At 43.2% G+C, this 14,996-nt stretch overlaps 1 long non-coding RNA gene across 1 annotated transcript in view; it reads left to right on the forward strand.

The window, feature by feature from the left end:
- The window catches only part of LOC309374231, an 18,124-nt gene continuing 3,128 nt past the window's right edge, over positions 1 to 14,996 (forward strand). Inside the window, exons 1-3 of the long non-coding RNA XR_014170427.1 lie at positions 1 to 157; positions 1,388 to 1,447; positions 4,526 to 4,619. This is a non-coding gene — a long non-coding RNA (uncharacterized lncRNA). The remainder of the gene's footprint in view (positions 158 to 1,387; positions 1,448 to 4,525; positions 4,620 to 14,996) is intronic.

A 14,996-nucleotide genomic window follows, 5' to 3' on the forward strand; every position in this document is an offset into this window, starting at 1 on the left:
TTCCTCACAATGCTTCTCCAGGGCATGATGGCCCTTGGTGAGTTGTGAGACCTGCCCACGATACAGCTTTTCCCAAGGCATCGTGGGAAATTTAAATGGCAGCTCTCAGATTCAACTGATCAGAGTCTTCCTTCTGTTGCCTGACAAGCCTGATGAGGTTGGGAACTGATGCTGAACAGCCAGAACCCAAATAAAGGAAGGTTTATATGGTATTAAACATTAAATAAAATAATGTCAAATGTCCTAAAGGTTAAGAATAAGGGCCTAGCGCTTTGTGAGTAATCACACTGCCTCATTTGTACTCACTGGGCAAAATACTGTGAGCAAGTTTTGGCGCAACAAAAAAGCCAAGAGACAAAAGTTTTCTTTTTGTTTTCTAAATGAAAACTGAAAATTCACAGAGGGTGGACTGAGCTACGGGACCGACCCCCCATGGGCCTCCAAGTGTTTACAGTCCAGAGTTTAGTCCTGTCCCTAACACAAGAGGGAAAATTGATAAAAATTAAGTTGTTTATTTAAAGGAAGTAAACATCAACTTGTCCATTTTTTCACCCACCAGTGCCTAACATGGACGTGCTGAATATCTACATCTTGCTAGAGCAACTCCATTTCTATTATTCCCAGTCCTGGCAATGCCATGAGGAATGGCTCATTGCTTGCGCTTTGCTTCCTGCTGTGCTGTCTTCCTTTAGCAAGCCCTTTCCTCAATGACTTGCGATTAGTTTGAGAAATCAGGGGTGTTTTACAAAACCAGGGCACTCTTGATGGGCTATCGATTGAGGACAAGCATGCCTGATAGTCTACTCAATGGGGATGAAAGAGAAAGAGGATCCGGACATAGGAAATTCTGGGTGGCCTTGTTTGCGTCTGGGTACTTAGAAAGATAGCTAGAAATTGTCCCTGCATAATTAAATCTTTTGTCCCTTCCTCCACCAATCAATTTCCCAATGAGAACAAATCCTCCACAGCTGTCACAGCAGCGACTTCCTAGATTCTTGAAGGAGAATCGCTCAATATCGTATTTAAATAGTAAAACAAATGACATGAGAAGCAGCCTATAGCAGCTCTGTATGTTGGGAAATGCTCTCCTTACAGAATCATAGAATTGCAGAGTTGGAAGGGGTCCTCGGGGTCATCTAGTCCAACCTCCTGCAATGCAGGAATCTCAGCTTGAGCCCAGCCAGGCTGTACAACCTCAAATGCCAAGTGGAGGCTGAATAGTTGACTTCATATAGTACATATGGAGGTTTCCCCCTGCAAAGCGGGGCACTTGCCCCTAGGAGCAAGCAATCAGAAATTTGAGAGAGGAAAGAGAAGCAATGGTAGCAGTAAGAGAAAATATTTTTTAAAAATAATTATGTTTATATTCTGCCTTTTGTCGTCAAAGGAACGCAAGGTGGTGTACAGAGTTCTCCTCCCCGTTGTATTCTCACCACAATCCTGTGAGGTAAGTTAAGCCGAGACTGCATGAGTGGCCCAAGGTCGCCCAGTGACCTTTATTGCTGCCTGTGTTATGCACACTTAGGCTTTGTTTTACCCTGGAGGGTAGGATTGGATATGTGTGGAATTTACCCATCATTTTTAGCAACAGAGAGAGCCTGGGTGGTGAAGCTACTAGAACAGGTGTGGCTCGCCTTTTGCAATGCCTTCAGGGCAACCACTGAAGGGTCATGTGCCAATGGTGAGCAGGGCCAGCAGCCAAAACCGGCAGAACAACAGAAGCAAACAACAACAACAACTTTATAATTGATATGCTGCCCATCTGACTGTGTTGCCCCGGCCACTCTGGCCGGCTCCCAGCAAAATAGTAAAAACACAATCAAACATTAAAAACTTCCCTAGTCAGGGCTTCACTATACATGCCCACACCTCCCACTCTCTGTATCCTCCCTCTAAGACAAGCGAGAAACAGTACCAGAACTCAAGGACATATTCCAGCCAGGCATGAACACCCAAGGACTGTGTGAAGCAGGGCCGGTGAGAGGGAGAGTCCTGAGGACCAGACAGAAAACACCCACATTTGGCTCTCGGGCCTGTGATTAGCCACCCCTGAGTTAGAATGTAGAGCAGCATTAGGAGACACATGTTACATTTCAGATGCCATCAGCATGGCCAATGGTGGTTGATGATGGTTGCTGTCACTGTTGGCATCCGTCTGTCTTAGGAGACAAAAAGGAGGAGTGCACCTTTGGCTGGAGAGTTACAGCAACTGCTGTGCTGTAGGGACTGATACGGGAGAGACATGTTTTGTTGCAGCTGGGGCAGATGAAGGAATCTGGTTGTGCCACTGCAGGTGCACCATGGCCTTTCTTCTCTCTGTGCTCCTCCCAGTGGTCGTTCCTCCCCAAGTCACTGCTATAGAAGCATGACCCGACTGTCTGTCTCCAGGCACTGCAGCCGGCTCCAGGGCTTCCCACATAGCACGGCTAATGTTGCCAGCCTTCATGTCTTGTTTGCAGACATCTTTGCAACGTAGAGTTGGTCTGCCAATGGACCTGGTGCCTGAAGCCAGCTCCCCAAAGAGCAAACCGTCTTCCATTCTGTGGACATGTCAACATGATGGAAGTTGAAACAAACTAAAAAAATTCCTTCCAGTAGCACCTTAGAGACCAACTAAGTTTGTTATTGGTATGAGCTTTTGTGTGCATGCACACTTCTTCAGATGCACAAGAAAGCTCATACCAATAACAAACTTAGTTGGTCTCTAAGGTGCTACTGGAAGGAATTTTTTTAGTTTGTTTTGACTACAGCAGACCAACACAGCTCTACCTGTAACTAGAATGATGGAAGTTGTAATCTAGCAACATCCAGAGATAAATGGGCAATCCAGGTTCACAGAGTTGTTGTAATGATGGGGGCATTGCGTGAACATTGCGTGAACATTGCCATGAGCTCCTGAGAGAAAAGGTTTAAAAGCATTTAAAAAATAATCAAACCCTGCTTAGCTGTGGTGAGGCCGGCTCTCAACCTAACCAATCTCACAGGGTTGTTATCAGGCTAAAACAGGGCTCTTTTGTCCTTGGAGAAAGGGTGAGATACAACTGTGGCAAATATTTTCAGATGCTGAGAGCTGGGGATATATTAAGCTGTAAAAAGTTAATTCATGCAATCTCTGTTAATGTAGTTAATCGGATAATGCACACAATCTCTCCCTGATGTTTACAGTACTCTTCCAAATCTCACCGAAGATCTATCCTGTAATGAGCTTGTCTGGGTTTCTCATCAAACTTTATTATGAGTAGACACATGTACAATGCACCCTTTCCTTGGTTTGATTTTTAATCATGTGAGCTACTTGCAAGAGAATCCCCTTGGCTTACAGCCAATTGTGAAAAGCAGCCCTTGTTAAACCAGTCCTGCAGACTGGAGACTGTCTTTGGTATTCAACTGGGCAGAAAGAGTTCTTAGTTAACTGGAGTGAAACCAGATATTTTGGAGAAGGAAGTGATAAAGTGGGGAACTTTGGAACAGAAGGTCACATTCTAGTCTCCTATTAGAAACCAGAACAACCTGTCACATATTTTCTTAATTATCATACAGTGGAAATATTAACAGGCTAGTTCGGCAAAGAGGCACTCTTATTCTTTCTAAAATGAATGTTCAAGTCAATGATAGCTCTCGCTCATGTTCAGATCCAGTGGAGAGCTGCTTGGCAGTAGGTTCTGAGCTGACAAAGGGAAGTACTTTCCCCACACACTAAAAGTTATGAGGGTGCCTCCAGACTGTCAGTATTTTGCAAGAGGGATTCAAGCACATTCGACAACTTTAGGATTTAATGTTTAAAGTGGATTAAAGTGCTCTGTTGCCTTAGCACAAAAATGAACCCACTTTTTTTTTAAAGACTTTTTTTGCAGTTTGGAAAGTGATAGGGGAAAGTGTGGGATGAATGACTGGTTAATGGGGAGATGTGTAAACACCCTGCAAGCATTTCAGGATATGAAATTCAATTTTAGTTCTGTAATTATATTTCAGCTTTCAAATTGCTTTGCAGTTGGAGTCTTTTAGAAGTTTCTGCTTGCAAGCTTCCCACAGGCAGGTGTGGGTAGCTCAGTCGGTAGAACACAAGGCTCTTAGCCTCAGGGTTGCGAGTTTGAGCCCCACGTCGGGCAAAAGCTTTCTGCATTTCACGGAGTTGGGCTAGATAACCCTTCCAAGTCTACAATTCTGTGATTCTATGACTCATTGTCATAGAACCACCCTGTAAACAAGTCAGAATGCATGCTCAATAAATACTAGACATAGGCTGTGTATATACACCCATTTACTCTGAATGCATTGCACTCCCATCACTGGTTTGAGAAGTGGTGTATAAATAACATTAGCTGCAATCCATAGCTATAATGTTATTTCTTATGCAGTCCTGCATGCCCACCCTCAAAAAAACTAGCTTTGATCTGAATTGTTTTAAAAGTTGTACACTGTCTTGATATCTTTTGATAAAGGGTGGTATAATAATAATAATAATAATAATAATAATAATAATAATAATAATAATAAAAAACAACTCTGGAATTCCCTCCCACAGGAAGTAGTGATGGTCATAAACTTGGATGGCTTTAAAAGGCTTATCTTCCATCTATCTGAATGGGTCATGTGGATGTTGTGTGCAGGGCATAAAGGTAAAGGGACCCCTGACCATTAGGTCCAGTCGTGGCCGACTCTGGGGTTGCGGCGCTCATCTCGCTTTACTGGCTGAGGGAGCCGGCGTAGAGCTTCCGGGTCATGTGGCCAGCAGGACTAAGCCACTTCTGGCGAACCAGAGCAGCACACAGAAACGCCGTTTACCTTCCCACCGGAGGGGTACCTATTTATCTACTTGCACTTTGACGTGCTTTTGAACTGCCAGGTTGGCAGGAGCTGGGACCGAGCAACGGGAGCTCACCCTGTCGCAGGGATTCGAACCGCCGACCTTCTGATCGGCAAGCCCTAGGCTCTGTGGTTTAACCCACAGCGCCACCCATTTTGCATTGGCTCCTCCTGCACATTGCTGGCATGCAGCCCCAGGAAATTTAGCCATAAGGGAATGCAGTGCAGCCCTTGTATTAAACCACTTAAAGTCTCCACTGTAGATATGCATATTCTCTTATTAAAATCACCCCAGAGCCGCTCGTAATTCTTTGAAATATCCATCAGTCGCTAACAGATGAAAGATGGCCCTCCCAGAACAGCAGGCTTATTTTCATTTCCAGTGAAACACTTCTGCATTCTCAGGCTGACTCATCTCTCCTTACTTCATCTGCAAAAGAACTCTTTCAAAGGGAGCTAATTGTCACTCTGTGATGAGGGTCTGCCACCTTGCCTGTGCCTGGTGGATTGGCAGAGAGTAAAATGTTCCCATTGTCATCTCTGTCAATACATAGTTCCCTCATAACCTGCAAGGAAATATTCTGATGGGTCCCTGTTAAATACTCCAGACTGGGGTCTGCATTGTGCTGATAGATGAAAGGCAGGGACGTTGATGTGCCTTTTTCAGAGGGAAGAGACAGAGAAGGGAAAGCGCTGCAAGCCATTTCATTCATTCTCAGCAAAGGAACTGTGTACACCAGGAAGAAAGGTTGCCCGCTGTAGCCCAAAGCCAAACAAAATATAAAAAAGTACACAGCTGGCAGTGTGCTAGAAAAAAAGAAAATATATATAGAAGCACTTAGCATTTGTATTTCACATTTACAGTGCACCAAGTGCTTCAGAATGCATACACTGGTGCAATGCGCATGCCACAATAAACCAATTTCAAACAAATGATGGTTTTAATGTGAACAAGCAGCACAGTGCACCCTGACAAAAGATTATGCAGTGATCTTTTTCTGCTTCTCCTCACTCTGCAGCTGCACTGTTGATGAAACAAGCCAGTGTTTGGCATATTGTGTCATCTGAATCCAGGTTTTGATTTGCCTCTCCAAAACAAAGCGAGAACAAACCTTTGTTGCTGGTTGTGATTTGTCTGGAGGAAACAAACCATGGGCCCTGGGTTCAGATGAAACATCAATTTCAATTCAGGCTTGTTTCAACCATGGCACAACAGGAGTTGGAGACTTTCTTTCTCCCGCTTTGAAACCATCCCATTTCCTTCAAACTCATTTTTCTCCCTCATTTCACACATTGGCGAAGATAACGTGTGTCTCTTTGCATCAAAGAACAGTGTCAGGCTTGACCTTTGGGCAAGGACCATAGCTCAATGGTAGTACAGTGGTACCTCGGGTTACAAACGCTTCAGGTTACAGACTCTGCTAACCCGGAAGTAGTACCTTGGGTTAAGAACTTTGCTTCAGGATGAGAACAGAAATCGCGCGGCGGTGGTGCAGCGGGAGGCCCCACTAGCTAAAATGGTTAAGAACAGTTTCAGGTTAAGAACGGGCCTCCAGAACAAATTAAGTTCTTTTTAAAAAAAAAAATATTTATTGAAATTTTTAAGTTACAATATAAAAAACAAACAAAGTTATAACATAACATGACATATTTTCTTATCTTCTTGGGACCTCCTCACATCCCCCACCCCTACCTTCCACGTTAATAAATTAATCCAGCAAATTATCACCTTACTTCCATCCTTACTGTCTGATTTAGATTTAGCCAAATAACTATCCAAAAAATTTGTTTTTTCTTACGTTTTAACTTATCTTCCTACTTCACTTCATCTATTTTAATGGTGCCAAATTGTTTATAATCAAGCATCCTGCTTAACATTCATACAACTTACAATGTTTTTGCAAATAAATCTTAAATTTTTTCCAATCTTCTTCTACCGTCTCCTCTCCCAGGTCTCGGATTCTGCCGGTCATCTTAGCCAGTTCCATATAGTCCATCAGTTGCATCTGCCATTCTTCAGTGTGGGTAGATCTTGAGTTTTCCAATGCTTCGCGAGAAGTATCCTTGCTGCTGTTGTTGCGTACATGAAAAATGTTCGGTCCTTCTTTACCATCCCTTGGCCGACAATACCCAAAAGGAAGGCCTCTGGTTTCTTAGAGAAGGTATACTTAAATACCTTTTTCAGTTCATTATATATCATTTCCCAGAAAGCCTTCACTTTAGGACAGGTCCACCAGAGGTGAAAGAATGTTCCTTCATTTTCTTTACATTTCCAATATTTATTATCAGACAAGTGGTATATTTTTGCAAGTTTGACTGGGGTCATATACCATCTGTATATCATTTTCACTACATTTTCTTTCAAAGCATTGCATGCAGTGAAATTCAACCCAGTAGTCCACAACCTTTCCCAGTCCTCAAACATGATATTGTGCCCAATGTCCTGTGCCCACTTTATCATAGCCGATTTTACTGTTTCATCTTGTGTGTTCCATTTTAACAGCAAGTTGTACATTCTTGAAAGTACCCAGAACAAATTAAGTTCTTAACCAGAGGTACCACTGTATAGCGCATGCTCTGCATGCAAAAGATCGTTGGTTCAATCCCTGGCATCTCCACATAATTCTGGGTAAGACTCCTTTCAAAACATCCTGGAAAGCCACTGCCAGTCAGTGTACAATGCACTGCACCAAACATATTAACTGATAATGAATGTCCTGAAGTTCAGATTCAAAGAATACATGGGTTTTTCTATTCTTTTTAACTTTACAACCATTGGAAAAACCACAGGCTGCTTGATATATATATAAATATAGTGATTAGCACCTTCTCAATCGCTCAATAAGCAGAGTGGTTTTGATGTAATCTTTGGATGGTATCCAAAACACCTATATAAACTGCTGTTGCTAAGGCCTGGCAGCATTTATTGCTTGAGAGATAGCCTTGTGTCTGCTCCAGCTTTTAGAAAGCCTTAGCAAAGAATTTAATAGTCATTGGAAATGCGCATCTAGATTAGATGCGGCCAGTTAAGGTACCTAAAAGGGAAAAACCACGAAAGTACTTGTCCAGTTTGTTGATTTAGTATATACAAAGCAGATTGGACAGGAGTCAAAAATGACTGCTCTTTTTCTTTGCTTGTTTCTACAAGATCAGCTGGCTTCTTGTGCCTCAATATTCTCAGGAAGAATGTTTGTGATGTACACTGTCAAATACAGAACAAACATATGCTGCATAGATGTATAGACATATAGATATAGATATCTTTTTTAAGGCCCCCGCTAAAAAAGTTTTTGAAGCGTATTCTTTCTTAGCAAGAAATAAACTCAAGAGTATGCAATCCAGTTTGGCTTGGCTTTTTTATTTTTTAACGAAAGCAAAAAATAAATTCAGTTAATTCCAGGAGGAATGTCTGTAGTTTAAAGGTTGTCATCTTTGTTACATCCTCAGCCCTATGCTTTTAAGAGCAGCCATTTTGCAAAGTGTGGTGATTAATAAGTGGTAAGACCTCACTCTGCAGCTTCTGCTACCAAGACACAGGATGCAGGTGAGATCCTTCTTGTTTTATCTTTATGCCTCAAAAGCATTTCCTCTATCATTATTGTAAACTGCTTGGAGCAATCTATAAATTTTGTTAAATAATAAATACATACAATGGTTTGCATAAAGGACAGTGGCAGGGCTTTAAAAAAAATTAAAGATTGCAAGTCGGATGTCAGATCACATACCTTTCAACATATCAAGGTGAATAAAAGGACACTGCTTTGTGTGGTTTTATCATATGACCCACATGAGATGAAGTGAGATCACGGTGCCCAAAATGGCCGCCATGCAATCCCAATGGAGGGGGCTGTTTTTGCCCATTAACTTTTTCCTTCCAAGCCCCAATTTTATCAGCTCCAATCTTTCAGAAGCAAGCAGAAGGCCAAAAGTTCAATCTCCAGGTAGGCCCGGAACAGATTCCCTGTCTAAAATCAAAGAAAGCTGCCATTTGGCATAGTAGACAATACTGAGCCAGGTGGACCAGTGGCCTGCCTTAATATAAGTTTAGAATCAGAATAAATGAGTTGGAAGGACCCTGGTCTTCATCCAATCCAACCTCCCAGGCTTAAAACAGTCATAAGAAATAAACAACCCACCCATTAAGCATTGAAGGCTACAGGCAAAAGAGTCTCCCTGCTGGTGGCGTCCGTCTGTGAAATGCGTTCCCCGCGAGAGGCTTGCAGGGTGTCAGGTATTTTCTCAGACTTTTTAATAATATGTACATTGCCTCGGTGTTGTAATTCAAGTTTTAGTGTTTGCTTTTAATTCTGCTGATGCATTTATACTGTTTTGTGCGTGCTTTTATACTGTGATTGGCTGCTCAGAGGCACCTGTCAATTATCTGGGTCAAGAGCGCTGAAAAAATGTAACATTGCCAGCATTTCTTCACCCATCCCTCATCCCTCTGATCATCCAGGATGCTGTGTGGCGTGTGTGTGTGTGTGTGTGTGTGTGTGTGTGTAAAAGCAGCTGCAGAGGGCAGGTAAACTTGAAAAGTTTATTTGCTTTCATGCACTGATCTGCCTTTCCCCCCTTGCTCTCTTAAAACCATGCTCTTAATAAAAACTCTTAAAATAGGCTGCTGGGGTTTGCTCTGTGTTTGTGACCGCTCATGGGAGATTGTGTTCTCCCCGCTGTGCTTAGATCCCTTGAACTCACACTGCACATTTGTGTCTAGGGAGAATTGGAGGAAAGCATGCTGCCTTGTGTCCCAGAAGAGGAAGAGCAGCAGGCTAGATGCTCCTCATCTCCCTGACTAATATAAATATTTTGTTGCCTTGAGAGCCCTCTGGGAAGGGCTGGTGACAGCATACCTAATGGTCGGAGATGTGAGCTACTCCTGATCCTATGTGGGGAGAAGGGAACTCTCAAGGTCTCTGCTGAGAGTACTTTCAGAGGGATGGGATGTGTTCATGCATGAAGGTGTTTCTTTTCTTCTTTTTGCAATGTTCACATGACATCAGCATCAAAAGTTAATCTTATCAGGAATCCAAATTACCCATTTGTGACATTAAGCTCCTGTCAGGGAGTAGCCTTCATCAGGCCATTGGTCTATCTAGCCCAGGGGTCAGCAAACTTTTTCAGCAGGGGGCCGGTCCACTGTCCCTCAGACCATGTGGGGGGCTGGACTATTTTTTTGGGGGGGAGTGAATGAATTCCTATGCCCCACAAATAACCCAGAAATCAGAAATGTGTTTTAAATGAAAGGACACATTCTACTCATGTAAAAACACGCTGATTCCCGGACTGTCCGCGGGCCAGATTGAGAAGGCGATTGGGCCGGATCTGGCCCCCGGGCCTTAGTTTGCCTACCCATGATCTAGCCCTATACTGTATTCTTTTACAGTGACAGATAACAGGTTTGGGGCTGGAGTCCTTCCCAGATGTATTCAAAGATAATAAGAAATAAAACCGGGACCTTTTACATGCAAGGCATGTACTCTGTAACTGACCCACAGCCCCTTTTCTTTTGTGACTACATAATGTACCTTTGTTAGAGAAAGTACTTTGAGAAGGGGCTCTGTGGAAGATCTTGAGGCACAGGCGGTCTGGAATGGGAAGAGGTGTTACCCATGTGGTGGTTTGTGGATTCCAGGCCATTTTAATATGTTGCAGTGTAATTTTTAATATTTTGTAAACTGCTCTTAGGAGCATTGAAGACAAACAAATAAAAATATAGCATCAGAAATGGGAAGTTCTGAAAACTGGAGGGAAAACATTTTAGCCTCCTAGATCACTCTGTGGCTGCATTCACATGATAGTTAATTCCATTTCCCTAACTTTTAATTTTTTCCATTATATTTCACACAATGTAAAAACCAGTGTTCGAAACTTCCCTTATTCTAGGCACATTTTGTGACAAGGAATTTCATTAGAGCGAGCAGTTTCTGAGCTCTGGGCACAGTACTAGTCTAAGATTTCAGATTAAAACTGTGGAGTGGAAGGAAAGGAGGACCTTTTTATGCCTCCCCACTTCCAGCTACTCTCTGAAAACTGGAGAAGAAACCCTAAAGAGTGGTAGCGGGTGGGCAGGGGAAGGACTAGATCAGCATAGGCAAACTCTGGCCCTCCAGATGTTTGGGACTACAATTCCCACCATCCGTGACCACTGGTCCTGTTAGCTCGGGATGATGGGAATTGTAGTCCCAAACATCTGGAGTTTGCCTATGCTTGGATTAGACCATGTGAAAAATGAACATAATATTTTAGCTGCAGTTCATTCATTATCAGCTTTGTATTCTTGTTATTAAAAGTGTGCCTAGATATTCCGTTGTCATATCTCAGTTTCTAACACTGGTAAAAAGCCCTTCCAGAAATGTAGCACAAGTTTAGTGCTCATTATTTGCTTCCAGGAAAAGGCCATTTGCAAATAACACGGAAATTGGGTTGCACTATTGGGTTGGGGTTTTTTGGGGGGTGGGAAGCGGTTGGCATCCGCCTGGAAGTGGTGTTTACATCATGTAGCTCAAATACTGTGTGGAAATTAACAATTGGGGGAAAGTCAGGGAGATGGAATAAACTACTGTGTGAATGCAGCCTGCGATTTCCTTTCAAGCCACCATTCTCAAAGGGCAACCAAAAGGATCCCGAAGATAGAGCATCTCTATTAGTTCAAGGGGGGGGGGGCAGGAAACGCAAGTAAGAAGGGACACGGAAGAGGTTATAAGATTATCCATGGTATGAAGAGAGTCACTAGAGTTCTTCTCCTTTTCTCGTAATACTGAAACCAGGCTTCAGCCAATTAAGCTGAAAGTTGGGAGATTCCCGACAGACAAAAGGAAGAGTGCTTTTTCACACAGCTGTAGACTTGGCCCCCACAACGTGGATGGCTTTAAAGGGGGATTAGATGGATTCATCTTGGATAAGGCTGTCAATGGCCATTGACCGTGATGCCTATATTACCCCCAGTAGTGGAAGTAATGTGCTTCTGAATACCAGTCGCTTGGGATCGCAACCAGGTTGAGTGCTGTTGGGCTCGTCTCCTTGCTTCCCATAGGCATTGGGGTGGCCACTGAGAGAAAAGAAATGCCATGCTACAGGGGTCTTTGGTCTGATCCAGCAAGAGATCCTCTTATATTCTAATGAACAATGGAACATCAAAGAGAGAGTGCCCTGGGAAACCACTGAATCACAATTCATCAAAAGGCTCAGTTGCACTTTTTTGGCTTGACACTAGAGAATGATTTTTTTTCATTGCACTACATGTGTTAATTAAATGCCAAGGTGCCTGTGTTATCACCAACAACTGTTTCGTGAATGGCTACTGTTAATAACTTAATTATCACTCTCTCTGCTTTCTGCATTTCATTTTCTCTGATTGCACAATAAATTTGTAACGGGAGAGAGATACATTCCTATGAAATTCAGCTCCAGGGCAAGGATTTTTCTGTCTGGAATGATCTTCCTTTTGCCACATACAGTATGTGCTTCAGTTTTGTGTTTTCAACACCAAAGTCTGCAACATGATTAAAATTCAGGAGAGTAACAAAGTTAGATTTAAGTAATAAAGGGTAAATTGTCCCAGGAATGCCTGAATCCTACTTATATTCTTCTCTTGGTTTGTGTATGCTGTTGCTCCCTCCACCCATACTGCCAGTTATAGCCCCGAAAACTGTGGATTATCTTTCTGCCTGTATGCTTGTTTCGTCCTTCGCAGATTTTGCATTAATGCTGTTAAAAGTATTTACATGAACTGCTTGCTCCTGGCTGCTGAGAGTAAAGCACTTGCGTCGTCTTTAAAGCCTCTGTTTTAAATCTGAAGCAAAGAGCTTTTCCTCCCCTCTGCTATTTTTTGCTACAAAGCACATCAAATAATCTCTTCCTGTTCCGGGGGGGTGGGGGTGGGAATGCAATCATTAATTTCTCTTTCTGTAGACCTCGTCATGTGCTAACATCTTGTACGTGCAAAACAGCATTTGGCTTAGGCTTACTTCACATCATTTCCCTCTGAGCAACATCTGACTTGGAAGCTGCTATAGGTCCATCTAGTTTAGAATTGCCTACACTGGTTGGCAGCAGCTCTTCAGTGTTTGAGGCAGGAGTCTCCCCAGCACTGACTGGAGATGCCTGGGATTGAATTTGGGGTCTTCTGTGTGCAAAGCATGTGATGTGCCATTGAGCTATGGTCTCTTCCTGTTAGAAGTAGTTGTCTCGAGAAATGGTCAAGTGAGGTTTTCACTATAATGCTAATAGCACAGTTACATATGATGCAGCTGTTCTGATTTTCCAGAAGTGGCCCCTGTTTCCCTGCTGTCTTGATTCTGGTGTCTCTTTTGTCTCTGTTTTGCCTTTCCAGGGATGTTTTTGGGGTACCTGTTAACACTTTTGTTAGTATGCACACTGGCACATCAAGCTTGTGGTCATTTTGCTTCGATCTCCCCATAACTATCAATTGAGGTAGTAAATGTGTTTGGTGTTGCTGCCATTCTGCAGTCAGTACAACCGGATCTGCTTCGTGATTAAATAGGCAATTGAAAATTCCTAGGTGGTTGGGTTTTTTTAAATAAAAGGAAACTGTTATGCTTCAGAATCCAGCAAAAGATGGGTTATTTCAGAGTCAATAAATACAGGGAAGAACATTCAGCAATTCATAGTAGCTGGGTGTGCGGAGTTAAGTGGTGGTTTGGACACAGGTATGTTACAGGCATACATGGCTAACCTTTTTTCGTCTCTGAAATGTGGTGGTGAATATGTAATCACAAGCCATATGATCCTCTTCTTAGGTAGACCGATGGTGACCTGTTATCCCAAATCTCTGGGTGGATTGTGCAGTGAGTGGCATGTGATTAAGTCAACCATGTGGTTTCCATATGCTCACTTTCACATCTGAGCTGTTTCAGTGCACAGCCAAAGTCATTATTCCTGGTCTGTTTCCTCTAAAGAGTCAGCAGAAAACTGTAAAGTAAAGCCCTATGTGGGTGTCCTCCCCTATATGACTAACAGGATCGTAAATCACAAGGTTGTAAATCACGGAGAGCCTGTGTGCCGTACAGCAGGTGTGTCCTTCCAGTGTGAGTAGCAGGGACATGATGTTTCAGCAACACATCAGGGCCGGCAGGTGCTGCCTCCGCTCTCGCCCCCCCCTCCCCGCTTACATGTTTGTTAATTGTGAGACGGAGAATGCCCAAATAGGGATAATATGGGAACTGACTGTCGGACTGGGAAGAGGTGGCAAAAGAAGGCAATGTGAATATTGGGTGGAACCCTGAGGAAACGAATGCTTGATTGGCAAACTACATTATATGGAAATATGAGCAACAAAGCCCTGATATTTAAAAGAATGAAAAGCAGATTTGGGAGTTTGAGATTCTGAAAGAGAAAGTGCACTTAACCCTTTCCCCCTTTCAGTCATTTTCCTGCCCAAAATCATTTCCCCAAAGTTGTTTTCACTTGTTTCACTTTTTAATATATATTTTTAAAGGCACATCGTTTGCTCTTTAATAACTTGAGATAGGAGGCTAACTGTATGTCTGTAGGGCTCTATGCACATCTGTAGCTGAACATGTGGAGGCCAAGGGTGGATGAAACTCGGGGCATCACCCTGATCCCCTCCCTGCTCCACATATTAGCTGCATGCATGATTTTCACATGAAGAGGGCTTGGATGTCAGAGGGTGGAGGTGGGGGGAGAATAAATATCCCTGACAGCTAGTTTTCTATGCAGGGGGCTTGTTTGTCTGTCTTGAGGAAGCCAGAACTCAGACACAACCAAGGTGGAAGGAGGGTTGGTCAGTCGACTGGCTGCTGGAGATAACTGGGATCAGCAAACCAGACAGTTCAGCAAGGGTAGCAAGCAGGCAGGCATGTCCAGGGCCTGGAAAATAAGGATGATCAGACATAACACTTGCAGGATCACGCACAGATAATGGGGAGTGAGAAGTGAGTTGTTCTAATCGAGGCCTTTCATCTCTCTTGCCCCAGGCTGCCATGCCAGGGTTTGACACCCTTGCTGAGAAATGGAGTTCCTTGAAAGCATAGTCAGACCGTGGGTAGGCAAACTAAGGCCCGGGGGCCGGATCCGGCCCAATCGCCTTCTAAATCTGGCACGCAGATGGTCCAGGAATCAGTGTGTTTTTACATGAGTAGAATGTGTCCTTTTATTTAAAATGCATCTCTGGGTTATTTGTGGGGGCATAGGAATTCATTCATTAT

Source organism: Podarcis melisellensis, assembly GCF_964234715.1.
Source record: "Podarcis melisellensis genome assembly, chromosome: 7".
NCBI classification, from domain to species: Eukaryota; Metazoa; Chordata; class Lepidosauria; order Squamata; family Lacertidae; genus Podarcis; species Podarcis melisellensis.